Source organism: Microcaecilia unicolor, chromosome 11 (genome assembly GCF_901765095.1).
Source record: "Microcaecilia unicolor chromosome 11, aMicUni1.1, whole genome shotgun sequence".
In the NCBI taxonomy this organism is placed as follows: domain Eukaryota; kingdom Metazoa; phylum Chordata; class Amphibia; order Gymnophiona; family Siphonopidae; genus Microcaecilia; species Microcaecilia unicolor.
The window spans coordinates 199785514-199805587 of NC_044041.1; positions in this window are offsets into that span (position 1 = coordinate 199785514).

The window sequence follows — 20074 nt, forward strand, 5'->3', positions numbered from 1 at the left end:
TTCAGCACTCCTTAGAAAAAGGACCCCACAATGTGTACAGCATTACATACATCTAGTAACACTCTAGAAATGATTAGTAAAGTGGGGAGAAAATATTTATTTTAAAATTTATTGATATTATTTTTCCTGCATTATATTGTTTTGGTCGATATAAAGCATTCCAAACTGCAGAGGATCCTTGTTTTTATGTGAAGTGATAACTTATCCTCAGTGCATTTTTTCTAGCAAAAAAAGTGCTGGCACTCAAATGCCAGGCCACCCTTCAGGGGTGGGGTGATAACTGAGGGACTCACTCCACAATAGTCAGGCCCCCTGCAACCAGTCACAGAATCTATGACAAGGCAGAATTGGTGTGTAGAGCCTGAGCTCTTTCATTAAACTTGGGGACCATGGGGCAATTTTAGCAGACAGTGGAAAAGGTGCCGGTACTCAGTACCCCCAATTACCCCCTCGAAAAAAGCACTGCTTATCCTTGTCCTATTAGGTGCTACAGTACGTTATTGGCAGCTCATTAACTGGCAATCCTGCTCCTGTAGAGTATGGAGGTAAAGCTATCTCAAACAAGGGCTTGAGTAGTCAGTCACTCGGACAGACTAGATAAGACATATGTTCATTTTATGCTGTCATGTTCTCTCGTTCCATCCCAAACGATTCCATTTGCATTTTCACTGCCTTGGAAAGCCATAATTTATTTATTTATTGATTGATTGATTGATTGATTGCATTTGTACCCCACCTTTTCCCACCTATTTGCAGGCTCAATGTGGTTTACAAAGTACCATCAGAGGCGTTTGCCCAGTCGGTGGATAACAAATACAAAGTTGTATAGTGATTGTATGAGGTCTAAGTGGAGGGTCGGAATGGATGAAGATTGTGTGTTGTCCTGTTCGATCATAGTCATGCTGTGTTGGTAGGTGAAGAGGGTTACGTGGGGTCGTTGGAGTAGGCCTTTTTGAAGAGGTTGGTTTTTAGTGATTTCCTGAAGTTCAAGTGGCCGTGGATTGTTTTCACAGCTTTTGGGAGCCCATTCCATAGTTGTGCGCTTATGTAGGAGAAGCAGGCTGCGTAAGTTGTTTTGTATTTCAGTCCTTTGCAATTTGGGTAGTGTAGGTTTAGGTAGGATCTTGACGATCTGACTTTGTTGCTTATTGGTAAGTCTATGAGGTCTGTCATGTATTCTGGGAGTACGCCGTATATGATTTTGTGGACTAAGGTGCAGATTTTTAATTGATAATTACTGCCCAATTACAGATGGACATAGTGATAAGAACAAAATGCAGAAAATGAACTTGATCCATTAGAGTTCACTTTTATTATATCTTCTATAGAAAATAAATTATCTTGTACATAATGTAAGAATCAAGCATGCTTAAGGCTGTGATTTAGCAAAAGAAAGCACAGTGAATAAATTAGAATAAGACCGTATCTTCCAAGGTTTAACATATTAGGATATTTTTCTGCATTTCTTCTCAGTGCTGTGACCTTGCCTTATAAGCAATTAGGGGTCGGACGGAGCAATTGAGGGGTGGGGAGGGGAGGGGGAAGGGGTGAAAAGGATAGATGAGACATGTATGTATAGAAGTGTTATGGCAGGTGATTGGATAGTATTCTTGGTGTATTAGAAATGTTTTATCTGCTGTGATGTTTATACTTGAAAACAATAAAAGAAATGGTAAAAAAAAAATAAGCAATTAGGGGTCCTTTTACTAAGGTGTGCTGAAAAATGGCTTGCAGTAGCGTAGGTGTGGGTTTTGGGCGCGCGCCAATCCGTTTTTCAGCGCGCCAGTAAAAAAAGCCCTTCTTAAAATTTTTGCCAAAAGTGGACGTGCAGCAAAATGAAAATTGCCTCGCGTCCATTTTGGGTCCGAGTCCTTACCGTCAGCCGTTGACCTAGCGGTAAAGTCTCATGCGGTAACCAGGCGGTAATGACCTATGCGTGCCAAATGCCACTTGGCGCTGGTAGCTGATGCGCGCCAGAAAATAAAAAATATTTTTTGGGGGCGCGCGTAGCGGATGCGCCCCAAAAATGAAATTACCACAAGGTCCACACGGTAACCGTGCGGTAACTCCGACACTTACACGGCTTAGTAAAAGGGCCCCTTAATTTGGTGTTCCTGTATGATTTGCACAATACTTGTATTTGGCAAACACTATAAAAATAATATCCATTCTGGATTCTTTGACTCTCCGTGGAGGCTCCTCCTGTCTTCTTGGATTTGTTCTTTCCCCCTGAAACACGCAATTGGTTAGCAAGCAGGTAAAGAGGAAAAAAAACTAGTAAATCCTTCAATCACTATCTCCGCTTTAAACGCAGACATTGGCAATTCCTAGTTGGAATGTACCTGATCGTTAGAGGAATCCAACAACTTGTCGGGATTAGGGACAGCATCACAATATCGTCCAAAGTAAACAATTTTAGTTTTTTTTTTTCTTTTTGCAAGTTAAGCTTTTATCCCTCAACCAAGAACAGATGTACGAGCTGGCTGATGAATTAAAACATCTGAAACAACTTTCCAAGCTGAACTATAATAAATGCACCTTTCATCGCGTTCCCTGGAACAGCTTGTCTGAGAGAAAAAGATGACTGAAGCTTTTGATGTGGCCTATAGTGAGAAAACCCCATTCAAAGCTGAAAGCATTTAAAAAGAAATTAAAATATTCTCATTGCTTCACTCGCTCTTGAGCACAATTTTCGTATTATCTGCCTTCCTTCCTGCTAAATATTGTCCCCTTTTGTACTGATTCTGTGAGATGTGTATCTTCACGGAACGACGACATCCCTGGGAATGAGACAAAAATGGTCTTAGTAGACGACCCTAGAATGTGATTTTGAAAAGGAGTGTCCTGACTTGTTACTTCTCATTTATTTTCAGCACCATAATTCTCTTTACCCATTGACAAAATTAATAGATAACTAGATATATTTGCAGAGTCTTGATACCTTCTTGAACTAGTAAGTTGCTTTTTAAATAATAAATGATAGAATGATTTAGATTTTATTATTTATAACCCGCCCTTATCTAGAGCAAGGTACAAAATACACTCATAAAACCCACATAAAAGGAAACAAACTACATTAAAAATTTAAAAAATAATCCAACAACAAAAAAAATCCATGTTCAGCAAGTTTAAAAAGGGAGACACATCAGATGACGCTTTAACTTAAATGTCAGCATATGTTTTTCATGTTTCAGTCCAGCTGGCATTTGTGTAAATATAGAATAAACAGGGCTGTATGTGAACATTTCATTCAATTATATCTTACAGAGAACTGCAAAGTGGATGATACCAGAGGAATTTGGACGGTGTCTTACGAGAACTATTAACTTGGCAGGGAAAGCCAAAAGCGACTGTTACCCCCTAACCTGCTAACTCTTGCACATTAAACCATACTAAACCTGGAACTCAAAACACTTCAGGACAGGGGTCTGTGCACACTGAAGCTCCATTTTTAATAGAAGAAGATCCGATGAGATACATGACTCACAATTTAACAGAAATAAAACTGACAAACTGTTACATCTACTCATCCAATCCCATAAAACCACAACCAACCTCTCTTGTAAAACAAGAGCACAACCCAACACCTAACCTCGCCAAGAATCCTCATAAACACCGATCATGAAGTTGTTTCCTTCTCTGCTACGGAAATTTGTATGTGATTCTGACAACGTTATCGGAGTTTCTGGGAAACAAGGGCATTATTAAAACATTAGAGGAAGAGGTTTCCTATAGGAAACTAGGCACGCCGTGGTGAACACAGGCTCTGCGCAATGGTAGGGCAAATTTCAAAATGTTTTTTTAACGAATAGGGCAGCTTTAAAAGATACTTGATGACATCACAATGTGCCATGACCTCACTGTGACCTAAACTGAACTAAGATGGCCTGTTTTCCAGTTGCAGAGAAAAAAATATTCTAAGCATCAGGCATGGGGGTAATTCTGTAAAACAAGCACTAACATTTAGGCATCCATTACATGCACAAGTGTTTAGAAATGGCATTAACCTCTGGATATGTGCACTTATGCATATATATGCCAAAATTCTAGGTCAGTGCTATTCTGCAAATACCCACTTAACTTTCATAGCTCGTATTTGCAAGGGGGGGTGTGTATTCAAGGGTGGAGCATAGAAGAGACTTCAACACACATAAATTATACAATGCTGTAAATTAAATGCATATCTCTGGCATTTAGTCACTAACACACCAGCTCTATGGGTAAGTGAGATGGTTAGAGTCCATAAAGGAAAGCAATGTCTATGCTACTTCATGGTAAAGGCTCCATAATATCAGGTGCCCTGTTATACAATTACCCTGATTGAGGCTACATGAGAAATGTTGGCTGAGTGCACAAATCTGAATGAATTGGGATGAATGATCCTATAGGACAGAATACCCCCTCTTTACTTAGGACTGTAACTACCATTCCATTCAGGTTACCCCCTCTTGTGTTAAGGGTTGTAACTGCCATTCCATACGGTTTACCCCCCAGTGGCTTCTCTAGACATAAATAGTTGGGGTGGCAACAGGGGGGCAAGCCAAAATGACATTTCCATACATAAACCCTTTTCCCCCTCCATTTTTAAATTAGCAATCTTCTATACATAAAAGAAACCCTCCCCCCCTCCAGCCTGTTTAAACTACTCAGTAAAACCATCATTATATAATTGATAGCATCATTCAACAAATTATTCTATATGGGTGTGAACATGAACATAGTTTGGGGGGGTGAGGGGGCAGTGCCCCCCCCCAAATGAGCTGCCACCCCATCCTCCAATCCCCCAAGCCGCCGACAGCCTCTGTGAGAAAGCAGCACCCACGCTGCTTTAGACCTGCCCCCGGAAGCCTTTCTCTCTCCTTCAACTTCCTGTTCCCGTGCAGGCAGGAAGCTGTAGAAGGGCCCCGGGGCAGGTCTAAAGCAGCGTGCGTGCTGCTTTCGCTGAGGCTGCCGGCGGCTTGGGGGATTGGAAGACGGGGGAGGGTGATACCGGGCGCCACTGGAAGACTACAATGCGGTGGTGGAGGCGGGGGGATGGTGGCGGCGGGGGGGGGGGGGGGGGCGGCAGCGGGGGAGAGACACCCTTTGTCCCCCCCCCAAATGAAGCTGTCAAACTACGCCCATGGGGTGTGAAGTTTGGATTCTCTACAGGATTGGTCAGAATCTCAATATAAACCTTGAAGCTCCAGTTCTGTATCCCAAACTCATATTCCCCAACAATGAATCTACCCCGTTACAACTGGCCACACAAAAAATATTCAGATTATGGCAATCAGCTCAGGAACAGCACACGCTCCTTCCACTGCTAGACGTATACATGGGTTTTTGTTTGTGTGGTGAGTCTACTACAGTGCTTCTTAACCCAGTCCTTGGGGCACACCGAGCCAGTCGGGTTTTCGGGATATCTACAATGAAGATGTAGAAATAAGTCTGTATACTAAGGAGGCATTGTATGAAAATCTCTCTCATGCATATTTGACGTGTAATTAAACTCTGGAATTCATTGCCAGAGAATGTGGTAAAGGTGGTTAGCTTAGCAGAGTTTTAAAAAGGTTTGGACCATTATTAAATGGACTTGCGGAAAATCCATTATTTCTAGGATAAGCAGCTTAAAATGTATTGTACTGTTTTGGGACCTTGCCAGGTACTTGTGACCTGGATTGGCCACTGTTGGAAACAGGATGCTGGGCTTGATGGACCTTTGGTCTGTCCCAGTGTGGCAATACTTATATACCTATGGATATCCTGAAAACCCACCTGGCTGGGTGTGCCCAGCACTGCTCTGCCAGAAATGGAGATCCCAATAGTCCTAAGCATTTTTATTTTTCAAACAGGCCAGACACTTTGAAAACCCTGCAAAAAGGCACTCAAAACCTATATAGAAAACTTACCAAATCATAATAGCCCTAACCCACCTATGAAGACAGAACCTAGAGCACCAAAAAACCTGCTACTGGGAAACTGGAACAAGATGGACTGTTACATAACCCTATACAGACACCACATGCCAGCAGAATCCTTCACGTATTTGCAGCTACAGAACATGATTCTCACCTGATACAAAATAGGGATTCACAAACAACATGCAGACAAAAACTGAAAGCACAGATACCAGACTCTGCATGTCATGCAACACCAGAGAAACAGAAAGAAATGCATGTCCTCCTGTACAGTGCAAAATAAAGCTGACCAATGTAAACTTTCAACACCGACATAATTCAGTCAATAAACTGAAAATAAAATCATTTTTCCTACCTTTGTTGTCTGGTAATTCTAATCATCTTGTTCCTAACCTCTGGTTCTATTTTCCTCTGTCTGTGCGCTTAACTGTGTTTCCAGGGCCTCCTTTCCATTTCATTTATTTTATTATTTTTTTTTACCTCCTTTCTTCTTCACTTCCTGCCTTATGTCTGTTTGGCATTGATCGTTCACATTCAACTTTCTTCAATTTTTTCTGCCTTAATTCTCAAATCTATCTGCTTTCCGTTTTCCCTTCATATGCAGCCTTTCATCCTCTCCCTTCCCTTCCATTCCATCCATGTGCATTTCCCCCTCTCCCTTCCCTCCTATCCAAGTGCAGCATTAATCCCTCTCCCTTCCATTTCATTCATGTGAAGCCTTTCCCCATTTCCTTCCCTTCCCTTCCATCTCATCCATGTGCATTTCCCTTCCAATCACATGTAGTCCTTCCCCCTCTCCCTTCCCTGCCCTCCTATCCAAGTGCAGCATTTCCCCTCTTTCCTCCTCCCTTCCCTTCCATCCATATTCAGCCTTTCCCACTTTCCCTTCCAATACAGCCTTCCCCCTCTCCCTTCCTTCCCATCGAAGTGCAGCCTTTCCCCTCTTCCTTCCCTCCTATCCAAGTGCAGCCTTTCCCCCTCTCCCTTTCCATCATGTAACACCTCTCCCCCCTTGTCCACGATGCAGCATCTCTTTCCCTCGGGCAGCAGCGATCCCCAGTTGCTGCCTGTGCCGGCTCCGAGAATCAAAATGGCAGCTGTGACCTCTCGCAGTAGTCTCGTGAGTGTTCGTGGCCACCAGTTAGAACCATGGAGCCGGCACGGGAAGCAGCAATTGGGGATCGCCTGCTGCCCAACCAGCACCAAAGCTCCCTCCACAAATTGGGGAAAGCCCTGAGTCCCCAGACCTACTTGAACCATTCAGGTAGGTCCGGGGACTTGGGGCTTTTGCGTGTGGCTTTCACTGAGGGTACAAAGGGGGCGCAATGAAGATTTTATTTTTTTTTGGGGGGGGGGGGTCATTTGCACTTCCTTGCACCAATGTAGCGATGCCCAAGTTACCTCCTCTTTTGTTCAGGGTTGCAACTGTCATTCCATGCAGGTTAGGCCTATGCTTTGTTTGTAGTCTGAAATTCATTTAGGTTTTACTTTTGAGTGGAAATAGGGATCCTCCGAGGGCGGAGGCTCTAGTTAAGTTGAAAGAGATTTTAAATAACCTGCTAATAGCCTGGTACAATTTTTCACAGCAATGAAGTAAAAGAAAATCAGAAAGTTTATTTTAGAAGTGTTTTTTGCTGTATTGTCATCTCTGGCTCGCTGGACTGCACATGTACCTGGGGCAAAGTGTTTCAGTTCTGAAGCCAGAGATGGTAACTTGCAGTAATTTGGACCTGAAAGTCAAGTTCATCTCTGGCTAGAGGAGATTTCTGTTTTCAGTACACGGTGCTCCTGTCAGAACGTCTCACTGTTCACAGCACATTAATTGAATGCAATGACTCCCATATGGCCTCTGTTTATCTTTTGACAAAAAGGGAACTTCCCATAGCAAAATACTTGGGATTCATGGGGTTAGACTGGGCAGTTCAAATCTGATCAATCTAAGGTTTCTCAATGGCCCCAGGTCATCAGAGAAAAGCTGAGTCAATCCTCCTCGAATTTTCTTACATATTATTCTAGCGAATGTGATACTTGTGCAAGGCATCAGAAGAAAAACACTGAACATGGATGTCCTCCGTCTATCCACAGAACAGGTACATTACAGGCTTGGATTTAGAAGGGCAGGGAATCATAAGAGTGGCCATACTGGGTCAGACCAATGGTCCAACTAGCCCAGTATCCTGTTTTCCAAACAGTGGCCAAGCCAGGTCACAAGTACCTGGCAGAAACTCAAATCGTGGCAGCATTCAATTTAGAACCCCAAAGAATAGCAAGATTCTGGAATCCTAAAGAGTAACAAGATTCCATGCAGAATCTCAAAGAGTAGCAACATTCCATGTAGAACCCAAAGAATAGCAAGATTCTGGAATCCTAAAGAGTAACAAGATTCCATGCAGAATCTCAAAGAGTAGCAACATCCCATGTAGAACCCAAAGAATAGCAAGATTCTGGAATCTTAGAGTGACGAGATTCCATGCAGAATCTCAAAGAGTAGCGACATTCCGTGTAGAGCCCCAAACAATAGTAAGATTCTGGAATCCTAAAAAGTGACAAGATTCCATGCAGAATCTCAGAGTAGCAACATTCCATACTTGAAATCCCAGGACAAGCAGCTGCTTCCTGTGTCTGTCTCAATAGCAAACTATGGACTTTTCCTCCAGGAATTGATCCAAACCTTTTATAAACCCAGATACACCAACCGCTGTTACCACATCCTCCGGCAGAGTTCCAGAGCTTAACTGTTCGTTGAGTGAAAATGTATTTCCTCCTATTTGTTTTAAAAGTATTTCCATATAAATTCCTCGAGTGTTCCTTAGTCTTTGTATGAGTTTATGAGGTTTCTTTCTCTCTCTCTAGTAGCCATTGTTTAATGATTTCCATTCTTTTCTTTATTAAAATAAATAAATAGAATAATTACAAGTAAAGTTACAATTGAAATGCTTGCACATTATTTTAACATTGCCATGTTTTTGTGAGGTTCCTGGAACAGATGATCAAACATTATAGGGCTCCATCTTCAGTAACCGCCATGGGTAAATATGACCCTGGTTAGTCAATGCCAGGCCTTATTAAAGAGCCCTTTTACAAAGCTGTGCTAAAAAGTACCCTGTGCTGTATTTAGTGTGTGGATTGGACAGGGTTGAATATCACCAGCTGGCAGATGCCCTCAGTCCAGCCTGGCACTTTAAGAATTTTCAGATGGTGCCACTGAAAATGGGCGGCTCCGCTACTGGTCTGTTTAACGGCTGCCACTGTATGGATAAGTGTTTTTGAATGTGCAGCCCATAAATTTTATTTTTTTAATTTATTTTTAATTTTAAAGTTACTTAACCTTCATCCAGCTCAAATTCCTCATGTGCAAGGAATGCAATACTGGTTGACATTTTCAAAAAAAAAAAAAGGAAAATTGTTTTGTTGGGACCAGAACTGAAAGAAGCATAAAGCACACTGCTGGGAGGGTAATTACATCAATATGTAGCATAGGGTTTGTTTTGATTAGGGGCATTTTGCTGAAAAATGAAGGAACAAGACTGTGTCCAGAGGATACTGCACGAGAACAGGCTTGATCTGAAACAGCATTCTCATTTAAAAGAAAATATTTGAGAGGCCATTGACTGCCTTCCCCTCCCTTGCCAGCCAGTTTTGGGTTTCTTGAAGCCGAGGGGAAATAGATTACAAATGTAACAGTGATTTTTCTCCACTGAAGTTTATGTAGGCGCTTTGAGCTCTGCACAGATCCTTAACTTGTGGTCGGCAGACCTTCCTAATGAATGCACGTGAGCCGGTTTTTGCATCTAATTTCTAAATTCTATACATAGGCAAAGGCATAGTGATATAAAACCTTCAATCTGTAAACATGCCTTCTGATTGGTTAATGAAATGTCACATGACTAAGAATAGAATGAACTGTTGCCCTTCAGGAAAAGAAGAGCCATTGTGATGTCATAAGTTTTTTGTCACGCTTTTCTGAAAGGTTTTTTTCTGTGTCCATATATACTCTATGGCTGGCATAAGTGTTCATGCCTGAATTATAGGCACGTTTTTACTGTTATGCTAATAATGGATAAAGAAACTGTTCCTACAAGGTGCCCTCTAGACACCTAATTATGGGCCTTCTGCCCAGGGCAATTTAAGATAGGGATAACAAACAAACGAACAAGCAAAAACCTTATATTTGCCAACATCCCGGGTTATGACAGATACACTCTCATAATGTTTTCCTCCTTGCTCGCCTTTCTTGTACAGTTCCTCCCAGATGCTGAAAGCATTTAGGAGGGGAAATGGGACTTGATATACTGCCTTTCTGAGGTTTTTGCAACTACATTCAAAGCGGTTTACATATATTCAGGTACTTATTTTGTACCAGGGGCAATGGAGGGTTAAGTGACTTGTCCAGAGTCACAAGGAGCTGCAGTGGGAATTGAACCCAGTTCCCCAGGATCAAAGGCTGCTGCACTAACCACTAGGCTACTCCTCCACTCCTTACTCTTCAGGATTCCGGAATCTTGCTATTCTTTGGGGTTCTACATGGAATGTTGCTGCTCTTTGAGATTGTGCATGGAATCTTGTTAATGGGACATGATATACTACTGCCTTTCTGTGGTTAGAATCAAAGCAGTTTACATATTATATACAGGTCCTTATTTGTACCTGGGGCAATGGAGGGTTAAGTGACTTGCCCAGAGTCACTGGGAATCGAACCCAGCTCCCCAGAATCAGAGTCTGCTGCCCTAACCACTAGGCTACTCCTCCACTAGCAACATTCCATGTAGAAGCCTGCCCTTGCAGATCAGCAATGTGGCTGCGCAGGCTTCTGTTTCTGTGAGTCTGACGACCTGCACGTACGTGCAGGACGTCAGACTCACAGAAACAGAAGCCTGCGCAGCCGTGTTGCTGATCTGCAAGGGCAGGCTTCTACATGAAATATTGCTAGTGGAATAGCAACATTCTATGTAGAATCTCAAATAGTAGCAACAGAATCTCAATAGTAGCAACATTCCATGTAGAATCTCAGATAGGGAAAGGGGAACTGGGACTTGATATACCGCCTTTCTGAGGTTTTTGCAACTACATTCAAAGCGGTTTACATATATTCAGGTACTTATTTTGTACCAGGGGCAATGGAGGGTTAAGTGACTTGCCCAGAGTCATAAGGAGCTGCAGTGGGAATTGAATCCAGTTCTCCAGGATCAAAGTCCACTGCACTAACCACTAGGCTACTCCTCCACTCATTCCACCAATAAGAGCCAACCTCATCAGTGATGTCACAATGGCTTAAAGTCCATTGCACTAACCACTAGGCTACTCCTCCACTCATTCCACCAATAAGAGCCAACCTCATCAGTGATGTCACAATGGCTTGATTGCCTGATACTTGGCTCACTTGGATATTGTGATGTCATAAGGGAAAGAGTGAAAGGGAAGTGGGACTTGATATACCGCCTTTCTGAGGTTTTTGCAACTACATTCAAAGCGGTTTACATATATTCAGGTACTTATTTTGTACCAGGGGCAATGGAGGGTTAAGTGACTTGCCCAGAGTCACAAGGAGCTGCAGTGGGAATCGAACTCAGTTCCCCAGGATCAAAGTCCACTGCACTGACTACTAGGCTACTCCTCCACTCATTCCACCAATAAGAGCCAACCTCATCAGTGATGTCACAATGGCTTAAAGTCCATTGCACTAACCACTAGGCTACTCCTACACTCATTCCACCAATAAGAGCCAACCTCATCAGTGATGTCACAATGGCTTGATTGCCTGATACTTGGCTCACTTGGATATTGTGATGTCATAAGGGAAAGAGTGAAAGGGAAGTGGGACTTGATATACCGCCTTTCTGAGGTTTTTGCAACTACATTCAAAGCGGTTTACATATATTCAGGTACTTATTTTGTACCAGGGGCAATGGAGGGTTAAGTGACTTGCCCCTGGTACAAAATAAGGAGTGCTGGACATGTTCAAACTGATGTGTGTCTGTGCAGATGTTGCATGCAAACCCCCATTAATGACCCCCAAGCGTTTCTGTGCCCACCCTACTTTCTTTAGCCCACCTTAATAATGTAGCCCTGTGGGGTAGTCTTGGATGAGCCCAGGCCTACCCACTTTGAGCTCAGGCCCACCCAGCAGTGGCACAGTTGAATGTGGCTGGCGAGGATTCCCAAGTCCCATCAACTGAAAACTCTGAGCATATCTCCTTCCTACCCCCACCCCCCACCCTGTCAATCAGGGATCCACTTACCTTCACTCCCCCAACCACTGGTACCTTTAAAATCCTTCAGCTATTCGCCTGCTGGCGCCTGCCCCAAGCCTTCCCTCTGATTCAACTTCCTGTTCATGAGACCAGGAAATTGCATCGGAGGGAAGGTTTGCATTCAGGAAGATGCATCGTGGTCCGGATGGAAGACTTCACAAGGGCAAGGAAGTCTGAACTGGGTGGAGCACTTGGGTGTGAGATGACCTTGGATAATACCAGAGCTTTCAGTCCCCTCCCTACTCCCTGATCTTGAGTTCAAACAACGTTGTCCATTGATCCAGTGGGAAGAGCTTCAGCTTCTGCTCTTGTTTAGGCATAATGACCGTTGCAGGAAAGAAAGTAAACTCAGATTTCCTTTTTTGTCCCCACCTGGTTAAATCACAGACAAAAAAATAAGAAAAGAAGACCCTCCTTTCCCTGCCACTTCTTTTTATTTCAGCCTGGCACAACACCAATGCCAATGGGGCAGTTGGTTCCATCTGATCCATTAAAGAAACCAAACGTAGCACACAAAGTTCAAAACAAGTTATTCTTGAGCAATTATAATCACAGTTTCAAAGCAGAGCCGTGAGGCTTTCTGAAAATTATCTCAAGCTTGGTTAAAGCAGTTTGACAAGCATTTAAATAAAGAGGGTAAAGTCTCCAAAAAAAAAATCTCAACATCAGATGCTTCCCTCTACCTCCACTTCTCATCTATCCATAAGAGCCAGAACGTCGGGTTAGACTGAGCAAGCCAAGCTTTCCTTATCTGACGACAATTTCTAATAACTGTGTGGCATTTTCCAAACCCGCAGACTAACATTTTGCTATTCCTTTACAAGGTTATTGATGCCAGTGCCGTACGTCTAGCATTCATGAGCTGTTGTGTGGCTGAAGACAAGACTTAGGGGCTTTTTTACTAAGCCGCATATGCGTCTACGCGCACCCAATGCATGCCAAAATAGAGTTACCACCCGGCTGCCACGTGGCTCTTGCTGTAATTTCATTTTTGGCCCGCGTCCGAAAAATTTCACATGCGCGTATTGGGCGCACACCAAGCGACATTCGATGTGCGCAGGTCATTAGCACCCAGCTACCATGTGAGACTTTACCGCTAGGTCAGTTGCTGGCGGTAAGGTCTCAGATCCAAAATGGACATGCGGCAATTTTCATTTTGCCGCATGTCCATTTTCGCCAAAAATGTAAAAAAGGTTTTTTTTTTTTTTTGCAGCTGCACTGAAAAATGATTCTGCGCATTCCCAAAAAACACGAGTCTACACTACCGCAGACCATTTTTCAGCCCATCTTAGTAAAAGGACCCCTTAATGGTCTCTTGCTGAGAAATAAGAACAAATCTCTTTTCTTGGTCTCAAAAAGCCTGATCCACGAGACAGAGCAGCAGAAAGCATGATCGGAATACTGCATTCTATAAAAAAACGATAGTTCTTTTGAACAGTGGATTGTTTATACTGTATTTTTCGTCAGGAAATAGCTGTCCATTATCAACACAAGATGCTGTGACAAATGCAGAACCCACACTGTGCAAATAAGGGTCAACCAACAAGTTGTGGGCGATACCTTTCTACTGGATTAACTCAATAGAACTGTGGTTAGCTTTTAAAGGCTCTGCTCCGTTCCGATCAGTGATCATCTACAGCTTGTTGGCTGACTGTTATTTCTGTGTGTTCAAGTGAACACTCAGAAGGAATGGATCCTAAGGAGCTTAGCCGAGATTGGGTGGCAAAGCCGGTGGCGGGAGACGGAAATGGTGCTGGGCAGACTTATACGGTCTGTGCCAGAGCCGATGGTGGGAGGCGGGACTGGTGGTTTGGAGGCGGGGATAGTGCTGGGCAGACTTATACGGTCTGTGCCAGAACTGGTGGTGGGAGGCGGGGCTGGTGGTTGGGAGGCGGGGATAGTGCTGGGCAGACTTATACGGTCTGTGCCCTGAAAAGGAGAGATACAAATCAAGGTAAGGTATACACAAAAACTAGCACATGTGAGTTTATCTTTTTGGGCAGACTGGATGGACCGTGCAGGTCTTTTTCTGCCGTCATCTACTATGTTACTATGTAACATACCTCAACCACAATACTTCCCTCACAATGGGAGAGCCCATACTGGATCTGACAAAAGAGACTAGAATAATCCTTTGTCCCCAGATTCTATATAGTGCATTTTGAATTGTGCGTGCAAATCAAGTCATATTCTGATTAGAGTGCGCAATTAATTATCTTAACAAGCCAATCAGTGCTGACAATTGCCACTTAGCAAGCAATTATCAACATTCATTGGCATTAATTAGAATTTACACGCATAACTTTCTAAGCGTATTCCAGTGGTTCCCAAACCCCTGGTTCTAGTTGTTACTACTAGTTATCATTTCTATAGCGCTACTAGACGTACGCAGCGCTGTACACTTGAACATGAAGAGACAGTCCCTGCTCGACAGAGCTTACAATCTAATCAGGACAGAGAAACAGGACAAATAAGAGACAAGGACAAAGAGTAGCAAGATTCTGGAATCCCAAAGATAGCAGGATTCTAGAATCCCAAAGAATAGAGAGATTCCGTACAGAATCCCAAAGAGTGGCAAAGATTCTGGAATCCCAAAGAGTAGCAAGATTCCGTAATCTCAAAGACTACTACTACTACTTATCATTTCTGTAGCGCTACTAGACGTACGCAGCACTGTACACGAAGATGAAGAGACAGTCCCTGCTCGACAGAGCTTACAATCTAATTAGGACAGAGAAACAGGACAAACAAGAGATAAGGGAATATTAAAGTGAGGATGATAAAATAAGGGATCTGAACACAGTGAACAAGGGTTAGGAGTTAAAAGCAGCATCAAAAAGGTGGGCTTTTAGCTTAGATTTGAAGACGGCCAGAGATGGAGCTTGACGTACTGGCTCAGGAAGTCTATTCCAGGCATATGGTGCAGCAAGATAAAAGGAACGGAGTCTGGAGTTAGCAGTGGAGGAGAAGGGTGCAGATAAGAGAGATTTACCCAGTGAACGGCCAACATTTGAACCACCTTCTGAAAGTCTTTTGTTTCTTCGGAAGACCACGGTATACCACACACACAATTTGTAAGATGTCCCTCGTATAATTCGGTAGACCTGATCTCTGCTTTAGACATTTCCTGCGTTTATAATAACTTTGCAACTGGCAGGTCACCAACGGTCACGGTCTCACCGCTTCATAAATAAAACTTTAGAATAACACTTTGAATTCGAGAAATACACCTTGATTTCTCTCCTAGACACCCTTCATTCCTGACAATATCCTTCCCTGTTGATACTGGAAAGTTAAATGTATCCCACATTTTCCCACCTATTTGCAGGCTCAGTGTGGCTTACATTGTACCGTAAAGGCGTTTGCCAATTCCGGCAGACAGACAAATACAGGTTATGTTATGGTCGCATAAGCTAGGTGTAAATCAGGGACCATGGGAGTGGAAGAGAGGGAGGTTGTATATTGTCCAGTACGATCCTTGGTTTTGCTGTGTTGCTGGGAGTAGATATTTATGTAGGGTCGGTGGGGTAAGCCTTTTTGAACAGGCTGGTTTTTAATGATTTTCTGAAGCTTAGATGGTCATAGATTGTAGGAAGTACTATTCACAAAACTACATGTTTTCCATGTTTTATTTTGTTTGATTTCTATTGACATCCTTATTCAGAAAATTCGGGTTCTGGGATGCTGATCCATCGTAGCAAAACAGATTGGTATAAGAGAATATCCTGAACACTCCTCTATCAGTCTCACAACAAAAACAGCCAGAGAGGCAGGTATATAATCCACAGCAAATAGGTTTACTAGAGCGTACTGGGTTTAACTCAAAAGAACAGAAACAGTTATTTTATTTCTTGTCTATTAGATTGTAAGCTCTTTGAGCAGGGACTGTCTTTCTTCTATGTTTGTGCAGCGCTGCGTACGCCTTGTAGCGCTATAGAAATGCTAAATAGTAGTAGTAGTAGTCTCTTGTAACCAGAGCTAATATTGTGATGTCATAATGCCTCAGTCCACCAATAAGAGCCAACCTCATCAGTGATGTCACAATGGCTTGATTGTCCTATACTTGGCTCACTTTTATTACATAGCTCTTTGAGCAGGGACTGTCTTTCTTCTATGTTTGTGCAGCGCTGCGTACGCCTTGTGGCGCTATAGAAATGCTAAATAGTAGTAGTAGTAGTGATATCCTGAAATGACAATGTTAACAAATCTATGTAAGCCACATTGAGCCTGCAAATAGGTGGGGGGATGTGGGATACAAATGCAATAAATATAAATATAAAACAATGCGAATCGCTGAACCGATGAGTTTTTACCTGAATTTTCCACTTATGTAACATGCTGCAAAAACTTGGCAGCGCTGTTGTATTCCCAGTCATGTCCTTCTTATTCACATTGTTGTTCATTTCTAGGCAACACAACCTCTCCAACTGGAATGCTCTCAGGCCCTTGACTTTTCTCTGTCATCCAGATATAATTACCATCCACCCATCCAAAACATATTGGTTATTTCTTTTAAAATTCAAACCACACAGCTGTGAAAATGAAATGAAGAGATGAAAAAAAAAAAAATCTAGCAACACCTCCTTGAAAAAGGGTAACATTTTACCAGTAGGCTGAGCGGTCACAGGTGGTGAGGTAATAAACTGGGATGAGACCTATGAAATACCCTAAAAGATGGCAAACACCTGAGGCCTTAGGCTACCTGTCTTCTGTCGTCTCACTCACCCATCTCAGCCTATTTTTGGATTTCACATTTCACCTCACATTCATTCACCTGTTGATAAGAAGAGACCAAGGTGTCTTGCTGTTGCACCACTTCCCTTGATCAGGAATTAATTCTGCCTTCTCACTTTCCTTATGCCCTGCAACTAGGCGTGTATACTGTTCAGAATTTGACCCCCATACGAATGAAGTCTCCCCTTTCCTACCAGTATAGAAAGATCCCAATAGAAAGCTTAGTCCTGCTTCGTGACAGCCTGCCTAGGCTTTCTTGTGTAGGATGTCCTGGCTTGCCCTGCTTTTCTAAGTTATTAATATTACTAGTAAAAGAGGCCCATTTCCAACAGAAAGGAAATGGGCACTAGCAAGGTTCCAGGGCCTTTTTCCCCCTCCCCCTCCCTCTCCTCATCCGACCCCCTCTGACCCCCCCTCCCCCCAGGATCCCCCACCCTCTCTCATCTGACCCCCCCACCCCTCCCCCTCCCTCTCCTGTCTCAGGACCCCCCTCATGTCAGAACCCCCTCTCCGATTTCCGCCACCCAGCGCCTCCCACCCTTTGTCTCTGTGGCCTCCGAGTGCAAGGAGGACGTGTATGAGTGCCCCAGCCCTTCATACGTGGCAGCTGCTGTTTAAAAAGTTTTACCTCCTGCTCGGCGGGCAACACTCAAGTCCACCAAGTACAGACGCCCTCATTTCCTGTTTGCAAAAGGGCAGGACCACAGGAACAGCGAACCACAGCCTGTCTGAAGCGGCGTCTGTACTTGGTGGACTTGAGTGTTGCTGGCCGAGCAGGAGGTAAAACTTTTTAAACAGCGGCTGCCACGTACGAAGGGCTTGGGCACCCGCACACGTCCTCCTTGCACTCGGAGGCCACAGAGACAGAGGGAGGGGGGTGACGTACGGGGTGGGGGCCGGACTGCTGAACTGGAAGGGGATGGAGATGGTGGTGCGAACTCGTAGTGCCCGTGCTTGAGTCGCGTCGTGGTTTCCCAGGCAACATGGTGACGTCACCGGAAGGCTTCAGACATTACGAACCGGGCTTCAACTTCCTGGCAGTCAGCTTCAGAACGTTGGAGTTGCAAATTATTATAGCAGATATTATTTATTTTTTGCCATCAAGAAACTGTGGCTGAGTTAAAAGTAACAAGCATAATTTAAAATCCATACATAACAGCACACACCTGACATAATAAAACGTACTTGCAATCTTCTTGTATCTCAGTAGGGGGCCCTTTTACTAAGCCGCGTAAGTGTCTACGCGCGCCAAAATGGGGTTACCACCCGACTACCACGTGGCTCTTGCAGTAATTTCATTTTTGGTGCGCGTCCATAAAATATATTTTCGGCCATGTGTAACGGACGCGCGCAGGTCATTACCGTTCGGATTCTTTACCGCTAGGTCAATGACTGGCGGTAAGGTCTCAGACCCAAAATGGACGCGTGTCAGTTTTGATTTTGCCGCATGTCCATTTTCAGCAAAAAAAAAAAGCGCCTTTTTTACAGGCGAGCTAAAAAAATGGATCGGCGCGCACCCAAAACCCGTGCCTACAACTACTGCAAGCCATTTTTCAGTGCGCCTTTGTAAAAGGACCCGTGGGTGCGAGCATAGGCAGACTAGAGTTAGTCGTCAAGCAAAAATTACATTAAAATGTTTCCTGATATCTGGAAAGACGGATTGAGGGGGGGGGGGGGGGTGGGGGGGGGTGGGGAATGTTCTGCAGTATAGAAATGTAAAAAATAAGAAACCCAAATAAAATAGTTTCGAATTTGAATACGTCTTCATTGAACAGAGTAGGCTGTGTCTGTCTTGTCTGCCTTGACAGGTTGACCACCAAGCCTGACCACGAACTGTCAGGAAATGAAATAGGGTCAGGATGAAGATAAAACTGAGGCCCATTATGTCCAACCTCCTTCTGAGACTCTTTCTGGTGTGATCCAACTGGTAAAGATAAATTCCTTCCCAACCCCAAATATAGGGAGTGGTTTTCACAACCACTAAAGTACTTAAAAAAGCATTTTACTTATGAAAATGGGGGCTTTGAAAATGACCATCCTGAATGCAGGCTAATTGGAAGAGTGGCAAATGCTCAGAGCACTGGGCCTGCTGCTCCTTGTGATCTTGGGCAAGTCACTTAGGGGCCCTTTAACTAAGGCATGCCAAAAAATGGCCTGCGCTGGTGTACGCCCGTGTATTGGACACAGGACTGCCGAGGGGGGGGGCAGGGAAGGCAAACTTCCCCGGGCCTGGGCCTCCAAGGGGGGCCCGGCGCCGGGGTCAGGCCGCCGGTGCTGCAGTTCTCGGTCTCACCTGCCTGCTTCCTGGGCTCCGGGCCCCCTGCATTCGAAGCGGCAGTCACAGATCACCTCCCTTTGGGCCTTCCCTCCCTGTGTCCCGCCCTCGCGGAAACCCGGAAGTTACATCAGATGAGGGTGGGACACAGGGAGGGAAGGCCAGAAGAGAGGCGATCTGCGACTCAAGAGAGGCAACCTGCGACTGCCGCTTTGAATGCAGGGGGCCCGGAGCTGTGGAGGCAGGCAGGTGAGACCGGGGACTGCAGCGGCGGGGGGAGCGGCAGGGGGAGCGATGGGGGGCAGCAGCGGCGGGGGGGGGGGGGCAGAGGCGGGGCGGCCTTGCCCCAGGCCCGGCCTAGTCTCTCGGCGGCCCTGATGGGACACACGCAGATCCATTTTTCAGCACCTGCAGAAAAGGCCTTTTTTGCGGGGGGGGGGGGGGGGGGGGGGGGGAAATGGACGTGTGGTAAAATAAAAATTGGCGCGTGTCCATTTGGGGCCTGAGACCTTACCGCACCCATTCACTTAGCGGTAAAGTCTCACACGTTAACTGGGTAATGATCGTCAGCGTGCGTACACTGCCGATTACTGCTTGGTTAGCGCCACGCGATTGAAAATGAAAAATATTTTCTGCCATGCTTATCGGACGCACATAAAAAAATGGAATTATCCTCTTTGGGACCTAATATCTCAGTTTATATTAACTTTTACCCAACAGAAATGGAACAAAGGATGTTAAAAACTGAACTGGATATAAAATCTTCAATTGAAAAACGAGAAATTATTGAGAAAAATGTCACAGATATGGGAAACCTACAAGTTGTAATGTTAAAAGATATTGCTAATCTAAGAAGAAAAACGGAAATATATGATAATTATATGAGGAATAATAACGTAAGATTTATACATTTC